The 14504-nt window shown below is 42.0% G+C and overlaps 1 long non-coding RNA gene across 3 annotated transcripts in view; it reads right to left on the bottom strand.

Annotated features, from left to right (window-relative positions):
- The window catches only part of LOC103346715 (putative ATP-dependent RNA helicase DDX60), a 93507-nt gene that overhangs the window by 35974 nt on the left and 43029 nt on the right, over nucleotides 1-14504 (bottom strand). For all 3 annotated transcript variants that reach the window (XR_016211675.1, XR_016211676.1, XR_016211677.1), the window contains 6 exons: nucleotides 14136-14291; nucleotides 12889-13038; nucleotides 11624-11743; nucleotides 10644-10739; nucleotides 3548-3663; nucleotides 1981-2120 (listed from right to left, as the gene is read on the bottom strand). This is a non-coding gene — a long non-coding RNA (putative ATP-dependent RNA helicase DDX60). The remainder of the gene's footprint in view (nucleotides 1-1980; nucleotides 2121-3547; nucleotides 3664-10643; nucleotides 10740-11623; nucleotides 11744-12888; nucleotides 13039-14135; nucleotides 14292-14504) is intronic.

Raw genomic sequence — 14504 nt, 5'->3', positions numbered from 1 at the left:
TTAGTGAAATAAGCCAGTTCCAAAAAACAAATACCATATGTTTTCCCTGATCTGTGGTAATGAAGAGTATCAAAAAGTAATGTATAATTATTTGCATTGCAATCTGCAAAAATTATTCTTCTGTGTAAAATGGCTTAAAGTCTAAATGAACTTAATCATTATCCTGTAACCACACAGGAAATATTTAAATGTTACATTGTCATCGCTTCTATTTCATTTTAAAAAATGTATGGGTGAAATGGTCACTTTTTCTCTTCAATTATTGATAGCCGCTGTGTATATTCCCACTAAACTAGGGTCGTCTTGCTTTTTACATGTTAAACTTCTTATTAGGTAAGGTATTAACCTTTTTTTAGTATTCAGCCTTTTTACAGTAATGGAAATTTAAAATATGCTATCTCAAAACCTAAAAAAAAGAAAGGTAGCAGGAAGGAGACTGGGAGGGAGGAAGGGAATACCATTATGTTCTTAGACTTGTATCTATAAGCATATTGATTCTTAAAATTAAAACAAAAATGAAATAAAACAGCATGAATGTCACATATAGGAATCTGAAATTCACAGTAGCTAAGAGATGGAATTAACCTAGATGTCCATCAACTGATTACTAGATAAAGAAAATGTGGTATACATACATGATGGAATTTATTCAGCCAAAAAAAAAAAAAAAAAAAAAAAAAAACAAAACAGAGAGAGAATGAAATCCTGTCTTTTACAATAAAATGGATGCAACTGGAAACCAATTTACTTAGTGAAATAAGCAAGAACCAAAAAGACAATAGTAGGTTTTCTGATTTGTGGTAAGTAAGATATAGAGTACACAAAAAGTCATGTATATGAGTGACACTGACATCCTGAGATTTGATTATTGCTTATAGCCCTTGTCAACACCCCTGTAGAACAGTGGTCTTCCCATGGGTGGAATCCTTTATTTAGTGGAGGACTAGCCCTGTGATGAAAGAAGTTGAAAGTATGTTATTGCAAAAATTAAAAGGGAAAAAAAGAAAGGATGGAGGACGGTAGTAGGGAGAGTGGGAAGTATCATTATGTCCTGCAAATTGTATATCTGAAATCTGTTCTCGTTATACAAAGAAAAATAAAAAAGTAGTCAGATAAACATGATTCTATACTACTTCAGAGAATTCTCACGAAATAGTCCCAAATGCATGCGGTAAGGAATACTCAATTCAATAGTAAAACATTTAGAGTATGTGCATAATAAAACAATTATGATATGGATATTTTCCAAGGAAAAGAGGGGCACATACAAAAATAACTACCACAGGTGGTAGGAAATTGCGTAACATAGGACACCCTATGGGCCCTGACCTAGAACAATCAAGGTGGTGTTCGGGATGTGCCGCAAGGCAGAATCTTTCCAATAAAGAGTAGACAGGACTTGGCCAAGTACAGAGGAAAGTGACACAGGGAGAGCGTTCTAGAAAAAAAAACTGAAACTCAAAGGCAGATTTCAGAGCACAATTAATAATCCAAACTATCAAGAAAGTCCTGAAAGGAGAAGACTTCTTAGATGAAACAGGGGATAGCACAGAAGCTGGGACCACAGGTGAAACAGGAAATTTTGAAACACATTGTTCAGTGAGCCAGAACTGTCCTCTAGGTTTGTTTGAGTCTTTTCTCACAGAACAGGAGTGAAATGCTTATCTTGGCTATGACTCCATATCAATCACATTAAATCATGAAGGAATTCGCACGACACCAATTAGACAATATTTGGAAAGAATCTGATCTCCAAGTTCAGTCAGTCAGCTCTGTGGACGTCAACACGGAATATCACCTCCTAGAGCTGTTTCCTATCTAGCTAATTTCCTCTGTAACTGAAAGTAAGATGCACTGCCTTTCACGGTTACAATAAGAACAAGTTGCTCTGCGTATGTAGAACACCCTCAAATGTGACGAGCACACGGGGTATGCTTGCTACCTCTGCACTCCCCTTCTCCCGAGTGAAGAAATCCATACCCAGTCTAACTTTGTACGATGGCTTTCCTACTCTTGTTCGTTGTTGTCTCTTTGAGCTTTTTAAGGCATTTCTTGATGGATCAGCATTTTCCATTGTGCTTTCAACACGTTGCCAATATCCTTTAACTAACGCCAACCACCTAGTTACAAAAAGAGAACAATCATTGTTGCAGAAAAACGTGTTCCTAAGTCTGTATATATGAATCACATGAAATTTGTTTACCTTAAATAAAAAAATTTTAAAAAGATAAAATGAAAAATTGGAAATGATGGGTGTGGTTCATTAACTTTGACAAAGATATCAGCATAAAACGTAATAGCAGAACTTGGGTGAAGGGGAATATGGTAACTCTTTGTATCTCATAATTTGTCTGCAAATTTAAAATTGTTCTTAAGATGTTAAAAAGCAGATATGACTGGAGGGAGGCACGATGGTGGAACAGTGACAGGGAAGTCTTCTATAGGCTCCACGAACTTAGCAGAAAAAAAAGTGAAGTCACACTCTCCGGGAAAACTGCAGTGGGAGATCTTGCAAAAGCAGTGGAAACGGCCTGGACCTAAGGGGAAGGCACAGGCACACAGCAAGGAGCTCGGAGCGTGGAGCAGGAACACAACAAAGGAACCAGCAGCCCACCTGGATAGCCAGGTGGGGTCAGACTGCACCGGCCCTTGCCACACCACGGCTGGTGCAGCTGGAAGAAGAATCTAGTAGACTGTGCAGTATCTGAGTCCAGCCCAGAACCCTCAGGGGAGCTGGGGCGACTGCTCACCCAGAGTGGGGGAAGAAAAGCCGAGCACCTCCCTCACCACGGCTCCCGCTACCACACCAGCGCCCTGCAGCTAACAGGCTGGGAGACAGCTGGCGTCATTCCACATGATCGGAGCAGCGGCTCCAGCTTCTCCGAGCGCACCCAGTAGCTAGTGGGAACTGTTGGCAGGGGCAACCAGAGCAGTTCAAATCAACTGGTGGGGTCTGTCCCCACCTGTCATCAGGCCAACAACACCAGCTCCTCTGTACCCTTATGGCAAAGGGCTGGGAGGGGGAGCCATCCCCACCAAAGGGAAGCGCCACCCTCAGGGCTCTTGTACCCACCCAGCACAGTTCTGAAAGCAGCAGGGCTGCAGATGGCAAGTACTGTGCTTGCTTGCAACCCAGGGATTCTACCAAGGCAAAAAATCCCTGTGGACTTTGAGTCTGCTCAGGGTGAAACACACAGCCTCCCTGTGGACAGGACAGCCTAGCGGGGCAGAGTGTACTCTCTTGCAGTCCTTGTCTGTGGGAGCCCAGGGTGCTGAGACTGTGAAAACACTGTGACTGTGAGAGGGGGCAGGGTGTAGCGGGTGCTGGGTAAGTTCTGGGTGCAGAGCCACACTTTCAGAACTCCTAGGTTGCCAGGGCAGACCACTGCAGCTGGACCCGTGCACACAGAGAGCTCTGCACACGTTCCCGAATCTGCATACAGGAAATGGATGAAATTTGTATACTTTAAATTAAATAAAATTTTTTAAACAAGAAAAGCTTTAATTTTCAAAAAAAAAAAAGAATGAATATAAATCTCAGACTCACTCAGTGAGATGCTCAGGGTTACTGATAGTAGCAGAAAGGGCCAAAAAGGGACAACGAATCATAACAAGGAGATGCTCCCACACTTCCGCTCCAATTTCTCCCCCAAGGCAGTGAACCTGTCAGTGTAAACAGACTCAATGTCAGAATGGGGACAGGGGTTTTATTTTTTAATGTTAATAAACTACCTTGCTACCAGACCTACTTTTCCCTTCTACTCTCCATTTCAGTAACATTCATTTACCCACTGACAAAGCTCGTGAAAGAAGCCAATATGTTTTGCAGAATCACAGTATGTTCCAGACTTTAACAATAATGTATTTAGGAATGACTTGCTCTGTAACACATTGTGATGATTGACCCATAAGCAAGTACTATTGCCTGCCGTGGTAGTGAAAGCGCATCAAGCACACCATGAACAAAAGGACACATGTTAAGTGTTATTTACAAAAGAAACACTGGTTGAATGACAGAGATTGTCCTAAACAGATACTAAGATAAATCTCGATACAAACCCACATTTGCTTATGCATCACTAATCTCAACACCTTTAAACAGTCTTGATAGATAACAGTATCTATCTTCAAAGGCATTTTATAAAGAGGAAATACAATTTCCTAGAAATTATTTAGAATATATGCCAATCACAGTAAACATTAAAATAATGATACCAATTATATTTTGTATAGCAATGCATAAGTTACAATATACTTAATTATTAATTAACACAATGCTTGTATTCTTTTCCTAACCTTTATTTTGTTGTGAAACATAAGATTCAATAAATTACATAAAGCTTGATTTTTCAGATCACAAAGTATTATCCATGGAAATGAAGTAAACCAAATGTCATTGTCACTGCACCTGTAAATCAAGATAAATAATGCCTCTAGCATTTCAGAAGCCCAGATTATAACAGCTTCCCTCTTTGGAAGTTACTATATCAATTTTTGAAAAAATTATGATTCCATTGGTCATTCTACTTCTTCACATGTCCATGTGTATATATGTACTTGTATGTTTATATATAAAGCATAGAAATTTATTTTGCCCATTTAAAACATTGTATAACTGGAATTATTTAACTTGTGTTCTTTGTATCTAACTTCCTTTGCCCAACATGATTTTTAAATTAATCTGCATTTCAGCCGGCACGTGGCTCACTAGGCTAATCCTCCACCTGCAGCACTGGCACCCTGGGTTCTAGTCCCGGTTGCTCCTCTTCCAGTCCAGCTCTCTGCTGTGGCCCAGGAGGGCAATGGAGGATGGCCCAAGTGCTTGGGTCCCTACACCCACATGGGAGACCTGGAGGAAGTACCCAGCTCCTGGCTTCGGGTTGGCACAGCACCAGCCGTAGCGGCCATTTGGGGGGTGAATCAATGGAAGGAAGACCTCTCTTTCTCTCTCTCTGTCCAACTCTGCCTGGCAAAAAATTAAAAAAAAAATTAATCTGCACTTCATTGACTTTCCTCACTCTATGTATTTTATCAAATGCCTGTGCCACCTTCTATTTTTTTCTACTCTGGAGGACATTTCAGTTGTTTATAGTTTGATAACACCACCAATGATGCGACTATGAACATTTTGTACAGGTATCCTAGCCTGATTCAGTCTTACTCTTGAAAACGTGACTCCTGTTTTTCTATTTCAGAATATATACAAGTGGAATTCCTTGTTCCTGAAGTACTGTCACCATCACTAGTTTTGTTGAGACAATTTCCAAAGCAGCACAATGTCCGTGCCTTCCCGTTGCTCCTCCTCCTCTGCAACACCTGACACTCTAATTGTCAACACTGTGATGGGTAAGACTCAATGTGAGGTTACTTTCAATTAATTTAGTTCTTTATTTGAGAAGAAAAACAGAGAGAAAGGCAGAAAGGGACAAAGACTGTACCTACTGACTCACTCCCCAAATATCCACAATGTCCTGGGCCAAGCCAAAGCCAGGAGCTGGGAACTCAACCTGGGTCTCCCACATGCATGATAGGAGCCCAATTACTTGAGGTATCACCTGCTGCCTCCCTGGGTGCACATTCACAAGCAGCTGGAGTCGAGAGTCTGAGTTGGGAATGGAACCCAGGCTCTTCAACATGGGATCTGGGCAAACGCCTGCCTCTCAGTGTGACATCAACTTGTATTTCACTTGACTTACTTTTCAGAAGTGTATCAAGGGTCTTCAAAAAGTTCACAGAAAATGTATGCTATGAAAAAGTTATTTGTGGAGGGGCTGGCATTGTGGCACAGCCGGTCCAGCATCCCAATGAGCCCCTGTTTGAGTCCCAGCTGCTTCATTTCTGGTCCAGTTCCCTGCTAATGCACCTGGGAAAGGTAGCAGACGATATCCCAAGTGTTTGGGCCCCTGCCACTCAAGTGGGAGACCCAGATGGAGTTCCTAGCTTCTGGCTTTGGCCTGACCCAGCCCTGGCTGTTGTGACCATTTGGGGAGTGAACCAGTACATGGAAGATATCGCGCTCTCGCTCGCTCGCTCTCTCTCTCTCTTCCCCCTTAAGGATGTGCTACACACAGAAACACAGAGAGATAGCCATCATTATGAAAGAATGTAAAGGCAGAAAATCCCCCAGTAAAAGTACAAAAGAAATTCAAAGTAAACAATGGGAATATTATGGGAAAATGGCAGAGCCAAGTTGTTACTTATCAATAGTCATGTTGAATGTAAATGGCTTCACCTCTCCAGTAAAAACCAGACTGGCTGAATGGATTAAAAAACAAGACTCATCTATTTGCTGCCTACAAGAAACACCTCTCATCAACAAAGATACAAACAGATTGAAAGTGAACGGATGGAAAAAGATACTCCATGCCAACAGAAACCAAAAAGAACTGGTATACGATCCTAATATCAGACAAAATAAACTTCAACTTGAAAACTGCTGAAAAAGACAAAGAAGGGCACCATGTAATGATTAAGGGATCAATTCAACAGGAAGAAGTGACTATTGTAAACGTACATGCACCTAGTTACAGTCACCTGGTTATTTAAAGAAATGTTAATGGATCTAAAGGGAGATAGGACTCAAATACAATAGTAATGGGGTGGAGGGAGGTCAGACCAAGGCAACAGGACCAGTCTCACAGGGCAAAATAGCTAATAAGGAAGGGGTATATAAGCCAGCAGTGACAGAGCCATGAGAATTTCATGCAGAGAAGCCCAGGAGTCCAACAGAGACTGAGCAGGCCCACACTGAGGGAGCAAAAAGTGGTGGAAGAGCAGTGGAGAAACCAAATCTCGAGACTGACACCACCCCCACCCCCGGCAGACCAGGCGAGACACGAGGTCTCAAGTCCACGGAGCTGTGGGTAGAAGTGGGCGGGGGAGCCTGGTGAACTGTGTTTGAAGTTCCAAGCTGGAAGAACAGGGGAACAAATGGAGAGGTTGGGCACCTCCTACCATCCATGTCTCCCCCTCCCCACAATCAGACCTGCAGCCTGCTGGGAGAAGCCATATTATTTGTTTACATCTTCAAATGTAAGCAGGGGGCGACTGCTTTGCTGCTCATGCTCATGTCCGTCAATTGGGGGGGCCACTTCACAAGACCCCAGAAATAGGATCACAACATTCCAGAGTAATTTCCCCACCACCAGCAGCAAGCTGTACAACAAGGAGAAGTACTAAATATCGAAATCTCGAGCTGGTTCCATGCACAAGCGAGAAGCAAGCCCAACCCCAAAAGGCAGGGCTTAGTGCATCAGAGCTCTCGTACCTGCCCCATCAAGATCAAGAAGTGAACAGGACGACTCCTGGAGGCGGCCCTGCGTGCTTCCATTTGCAACGCACAGACACATAGCAGCTCATAGCAGTGGGAAATCTCACTGTTAGGTAGGAAGTCAGATATGAGCTTATGTGTGTATGACATAAAGGCTTAAAGAGAAGACGTCTATGTCCAGCATATGCATCTGCATCTCAAAGTCATCCCGATAACATTTCAGGGGCAGCCCAGTGTTCACATCCTGCACTGCCCCTTCCTACCCCATAATCTGCCAGGTGGGGTCCCTGCCCCTTCTGCCTGACAATCTTCCACAATCGCAGCCCAGTATCTGCATTTAAAATACCCTGCTCCAGATCCTGGGTTAGGATGGTGCCAGCTAGGCTTCCTCCTGTCTGATACCTTCAGAGGAAAACCCAGATAGGAGCTTCTTACTATTTGCATCCATAAAATCCTTTGTTTCAGGAGATGTGTGAAGACAAATACTCATCTCCTTAAAAACCCCCAGCCTCCACCGGACGGTGCGCTCTGCCTCTCTGCTGAGCTGCCTGCCTGCCTGGCCAGGTGTAATCTCTCCATTCAACCATGTAACCTCGCCCCCCCCCCCCCCCCCGCCCCAGTCCGAGTGACTGCGCACTCTCTCTCAGGTCCTATCTGGAGAGGTGCCCATCCGTTCTTACGAATGTCCCTTCCCTAATAAACTTTGCTATTTTACTCTTCTACTACTCTGTCTCACGCCTGAATTCTTTCTTGCAAAGACAAGAACTCTGCCATTCACAGTAACATCACCACAAGCACCAAGACACATATTTAAGAGAAAAGCAACCGGAAATGCCAAAAAACAAAGGAAAAAACCTTAATAAGGATAAGAAAGACAGTATGAGTCCCTCCCAAAGGAACACTACAACTCTTCAATAATAGAAGCTGAAGAAGAGGCTGAGGTTATGCCAGAAATGGAATTCAGAAAATTAATCATCAGATTACTTAGAAGCAATCAGAAATAAACTCACAATCTAAATGAAACATGTTCCCAAGAAATTGAGATATTAAAGAGAAGTCAGTATGACCTTGTCTAAATAAGATTGGAGTTGGTGAACTCAAAAGGCTTCCATAGCCTTGGCAACCCATGATAAGAGCCTAGGGTGATTACTGATGCCATAAACAAGAGTGTCAATTGTTAAGTCAACAACAGGAGTCATTGTGCACTTACTCCCCATGTAGGATCTCTGTCCTTAATGTGTTATACTATGCAAATTAATGCTATAACTAGTACTCAAACAGTACTTTACACTTTGTGTTTCTGTGTGGGTGCAAACTGTTGAAATCTTTACTTAATATATACTAAATTGATCTTCTGTATATAATGATAATTGAAAATGAACCTTGATGTGAATGGAATGGGAGAGGGAGCTGGAAATGGGAGGGTTGCAGGTGGGAGGGAAGTTACGGGGGGGCACTGTAATCCAAAAGCTGTACTTTGGAAATTTATATTTATTAAATAAAAGTTAAAAAAAAAGAGAAGTCAGAATGAAATACTAGAAATGAAGAATTCCATAGTTCAAATAAAAAATGCAGTGGAAAGCCTTAACAATAGAATAAGTGAGACAGAAAAAAGAATATCAGACTAGAAGACAATTTTCTGGAAATAATAAGGTCAGACCAAACACAAGAAGAAGAAATTAGGAAACTGAAAAACATGGTAGGAGATCTACAAGATTCTATCAAACGACCCAACACACAGATCCTAGACTGCCAGAAGGCATGGAGAGAAAGAATTAGAAGGCCTTCTTAATGCAATAATAACAGAAAACTGGAGCAATCTGGAGAAAGCAATCTGGAGAAAGAGACATCCAAGTACAGGAAGTACACAGAATTCCCAAAAGACAGGAAGAGAAAAGATCTGCACCTTGACACATTGTAGCATAGCTCTCCTCCATAACGCATAAAGAAAAGATCTTAAAACCTGCAGGAGAGAAAGACAAATCACACTCAGAAAACTCAATTAGATTCACTTCCAACTTCTCATCACAAACCCTAAAGACAAGGAGAGAATGGAAGACATACTCCAAGTTCTAAGGGAAAAAAATTGTCAACCCAGAATACTGTACCCTGCAAAGCTCTCATTTATGAATGAAGGAAAAATAAGGATCTTCCACAACAAACAGAAATTGAAAGAATTTCTAACTACCTGCACAGCCCTAAAAAGATGTTCAAGGATGTGCTACACACAAAAACACAGAAACAGGAACATCCCTACAAAAGTAGTTGAATGCAGAAAATGACCCAGCAAAAGTACAAACAAAATTCAAAAACAGAACTATTTACAGAAACATGGCAGGGCAAAGTCGGTACTTAACAATACACATGGTGAATGCAAATGGCCTGAACTCACCAGTTAAAAGACACAGACTAGCTGAATGGATTAAAAAAGAAAATCCATCTATTTGCTGCCTACAAGAAACATATCTTTCCAACAAAGATGCATGCAGACTGAAAGTGAAAGGATGAAACAAGATATTCCATGCTAACAGAAACCAAAAAAGAGCTGGTGTGGCCATCCTAAATCAGACAAAATAAACTTTAACACAAAAACTATTAAAAGAGATAAAGAAGGGCACTATACAATGATTAAAGGATCAATTCAACAGGAAGATGTGACTATTATAAATGTATATGCACATAATAACAGGGCACCTGGTTATTTAAAAGAAATGTAAAGGGAGATATAGATTCAAATACAATAGTAATGGGGGACTTCAATACCCCACTTTCAGCAATGGACAGATCAATGAGGCAGAATATCAAAAAAGAAATAACAGAGTTAATCAATACCATAGACAAAATAGACCTATTAGCTATCTATAGAGCCTTCCACCCTAGAGCCACAGAGTACATCTTATTCTACTTGGTACATGGAACTTTCTATAGGATTGACCACATACTAGGCCATAAAGCAAGTCTAAGCAAATTCAAGCAAATCAAATCATGTCATGCATCTTCTCGGACCACAATGCAAGGAAACTGAAAATCAACAACTCAAGAATCTCTACATTATATGAAAACACATGGAGAATGAACAACATGTTCCTGAATGCACAGTGGGTCATAGAAGAAATCAAAAGAGAAATCAGAAAATTTCTGGAAACAAATGAAGACAACAATACAACATACCAAAATTTGTGGGATACAGCAAAAGCAGTGTTAACAGGAAACAACTCTCCCAGAACTTATTGGTAAACCCTTCTATAAACAACTTATATTTATTTTAGTAACTAACCATATGAATGCCATCTTTATTAAAGTACATATGGTACATGTGGTCTTGGTTGACATAAAATATTCTGTTGAGATAAAAGGAATAAAAAGCACATACCTCATCAAATATGACATAGCACATTCTTTCTGTCCATTTCTGATAATGAGGTGATAGCAAGAGTATTTCCAAACACTGAGGCACTGTTACTAATATCTGTTTTTTTTTTTAAAAAAAGCTGTTTTAATTTCCAAACATTAATAAGAAATTTTATGACACACTATATCCATCTTGACATTTCCATGTTCAAAAAAATATTTCATTAATGTAAAAGTAAAATGAATATGTACAACTGATCCCCACATATGCTGCCACTGATACACTCAAAAACAGTTAAGTTTGTTTCATTAAGAAACATTCTCTTGGGGCTGGTGCTGTGATGTAGCAGGTAAAGCCGCTGCCTGCAGTGCCAGCATCCCATATGGGCACCAGTTCTAGTCTCGGCTGCTCCACTTCCAAGTCAGCTCTCTGCTATGGCTTGGGGAAGCAGTAGAGGATGGCCCAAGTGCTTGGGCCCCTGTACCCATGTGGGAGACCAGGAAGAAGCTCCTGGCTCCTGGCTTCGGATCACCACAGCTCCAGCCATTATGGTCAGTTGGGGAGCGAACCAGCAGATGGAAGACCTCTCTCTCTCTCTGCCTCTCCTCTCTCTGTAGAACTCTTTCAAATAAATAAATAAATCTTTAAAAAAAAAAAAAAGAAATATTCTCTGGCACAGTATTCTGGGAATACAAAAGTAACCATGTCCTGAAACCATCTCTACTAAAGAGGAAGTTGCTTCCTCAGGCTAAAATTTCAGAAAAGTAATGCATTCTCTTTACGTAACATTTATGTAATGTAAACATTTAATAATTAATATAGAATTAAAATATATCAGTGATCAAATTCTTAGATAAGAAAAATTATACAAACCATCTAGCCCAATATAAATACATCTATCAGGGTAGCTGTGGGTTTCATGTTACCCCATTAAAACCCTACGTGTCTCCCAGAGTGCCACATTCACACTACGACTCATCATGCGGACAGCTGTGACATACCTGACAGTTCAAGGTGTCGTGGCGGTAATCCCTTGTGAAAACTCCACACACCACTGAGCCTTTCGGCAGTGCTTTAGTAAACAAATTGTAGACAGTTCCCACCACCTGGTTAACCAGAGCCTGGAGTCACAAAAGACAGAGTGAGCAGCTACTCAGTAAACTATCAACAATGCTGCAAAACACTGGTTCAAGCAAACCCACGTCTGGAACCACTGATACGCAACAATGCAGTACCGAACTGGTAACAGTTCTGCCCTAATAAGGCAACACCTCACAGCAAATCCTTCCACCAATTCCATTTAAGTTTTCTAAATGTTATATAATACAATGCAGTGCCTGTTGATGGGATGGCCAGCAACAAAAACACAAACAGTGGTTCCTCGTCCCGTCAGTGTAATATGTGCTGATACAGGTAATATTAGACGGCGCCTGTATTTTACAATGCTGTACAGTAATGGGCACAGCACTGAAGCTCACTAAGCTTCTGCGTCCTCATCAGTGAAGGATGTGGCTCGTGGGATGCAGGGCCCCTCCCCACACTGGCTCCTCGCAGTGCAGCTGTAAGCCTGGGAATTAAGTATTTTGCTAGGGAAAGTGAGAGGAAGGAGTGTATCCCAAAACCCCTTTTGAGAGAAAAAGAATATTTATTTCGCAAGTGCCCTTTAACTCTACTTCACCCAGGCTGCTGCAAAGGAAGAAACCCATGGCCCCTGTAAGAATCCAAGGCTCTTCCATCAGGCACCTGCCCAACCCCAGAGCTGGTAAAACTGAGGGGAGAAGCGCCTCTCTCTCTCTCTCTCTCTCTCTCTCCCTCTCTCCCTCTCTCTCTCTCTCTCTTGAACTTGTCTGTCCTCTCTTAAGTACACAAGCCTGGCACCAACACCAAATCATTCCCATTGGCAAGACTCTCAGAAGTGTCCAGCCCTGTCTTTTCACAAGTGCTGGCCCTAGGGAGATTTATGAGAGAACACTAATAAACAAATGCTTGTGAATGGCACATTTACGCATCATTATTCATGCCCAGACAGTACACTGGATGCCTGGTGTGCCTTGTCTCAGGTCACGCTCGGAACAACAGCATAAAGTAAGTGGTGCCGTGTCTCCTTGCAGGTGGAAAACATGCCAGGAAACTGGCCAAGGGCACACAGCACATGAGCACCAAGCCCACGACTGTGTGACACTGGAGGCTGGGCACTACCAGGTGGGACACACGGCTACGGTAGAGGAACACCCCTAGAACAGCGCAGGGTCACAGGGCACGATACCTTTGTGGGCGCGACGTACACGGCCACTCCGTCATCGCTCTCCCGCAGGACTTTCCCCATGCAGTAGTAGGAGGCATAGGTTTTCCCTGATGAGGTTGGAGCAACAATCACAGCCGACTCATTGTTATCTACGACATCCAGGAGTTCCCTCTGAGGGAAAAAAAATCACCTTTCATTGGAAAATGCATCTTCACTGTCCATTTTTAAGTTAGCTTCAACTAGCTCTTAGACTAGTGTTTACAGTTCTGAGACCTGCTAGTGCTCAAGATGGCAGGAATCACCACTTCCGGCTATGTGCAAATAACCCAAATCACTGGAGACAGGAAAGTCCTTACTTAAACTTAGATTTAAAAACCCTCTAATACAGCAGAGGACAGTGCCATGGGTCTGTAGCCTGGCTCTTGGAGTTCTTTTTAGTTCAGATTAGGGAAACCTCATGCTGAGACGGAATTACCAAAACCTGTTGCTCTTTTCATTTCCATGTTTCATTAATTATGGTCAGCGAATGATTAAGGTGTAGAAAAGAAGTTTTTCAAAAAATACATAATAGGATCCGTGACACATCATGATGTATTATGAGTGACTGTGGTTGAACAATTGGACAACCCAAAAGCAACACTACTTTAAAAAAAAAAAGAAACGGTATATTTTGCCAAATATACATCAGGCACCTATTTTGTTATGTGAATTAAGTGGCTGCACAGAATTGGAGTGTATAGTTGGGTTCTTGTTTGTTTTGTTTTTGCTTTTGTTTTTATTTGAGGGGCAAAGACACAGATAGACAAAGACAGGTCCCATCTGCTGGTTCACTCCCCAAATGGCTAGAAACTGGGAACTCAATCCAGGTCTCCCCTGTGAATGGCAGGATCCCAATCACTTGAGCTTTCACTGCCGCCTCCTAGCGTGCATTAGCAAGAGCTGGAGTCAGGCGCTGCACGTGACACCCAAGCACTATGGTTTGGGACGCGGCGTCCTGACCAATGGCTTCACAACCAGGTCAAACTGCTGCTTCTCAATGCATTGCTTCCCATACTCCATTTAAGAGAACCAGTGTATCTGTCACTCAACTGACTCGTCACTGCATTGCTTTATCTCTTGGGCCAAGACATGATTTACTTTTCTTGTCATTAAGTCGCTTTCTAGAACAACAGGCATTTTCAAAATTTGTCGCACACAATGAGGTCTGAACACACAGTTTCACCGAAGCGTCTTTGCCTTTCCATACGACAGATCTTTTAGAGAAATACCTGCCACGTGTCCGGTATAAAATGATGCACCCGGGGATCTGGATCACTTCTTTCTTCTCGGAACAAGTAAGGGCCCATGTGCGTTAACTGAAACCGAGCGGCTCCCATGTGAACTGAGTATTTAGAAATATCCTTCCCAGCACCTGACTCCTTCCCCTAAAATAAGTATGGTGCATTAGACCTCTGTACGACTTTACAATTCCTAACCTGGGCATGCAGGAATTATTCCCAATCCTGTTGTAGTTTGCTTTGCCTCAGTGAGATTATTTTTTCATGTTCTTTCAATAAGCTGCAAATCTTAAAACTGGATAACCCAATTTTGGAGTTACCAGAGGGTAAAAGTGCCACTCAACTTAATATATCATTACA

Source organism: Oryctolagus cuniculus, chromosome 8 (genome assembly GCF_051225735.1).
Source record: "Oryctolagus cuniculus isolate XC-2025 breed Fujian yellow rabbit chromosome 8, ASM5122573v1, whole genome shotgun sequence".
Classification (NCBI taxonomy): domain Eukaryota; kingdom Metazoa; phylum Chordata; class Mammalia; order Lagomorpha; family Leporidae; genus Oryctolagus; species Oryctolagus cuniculus.
This window is presented reverse-complemented; position numbering and strand designations above follow the sequence as displayed.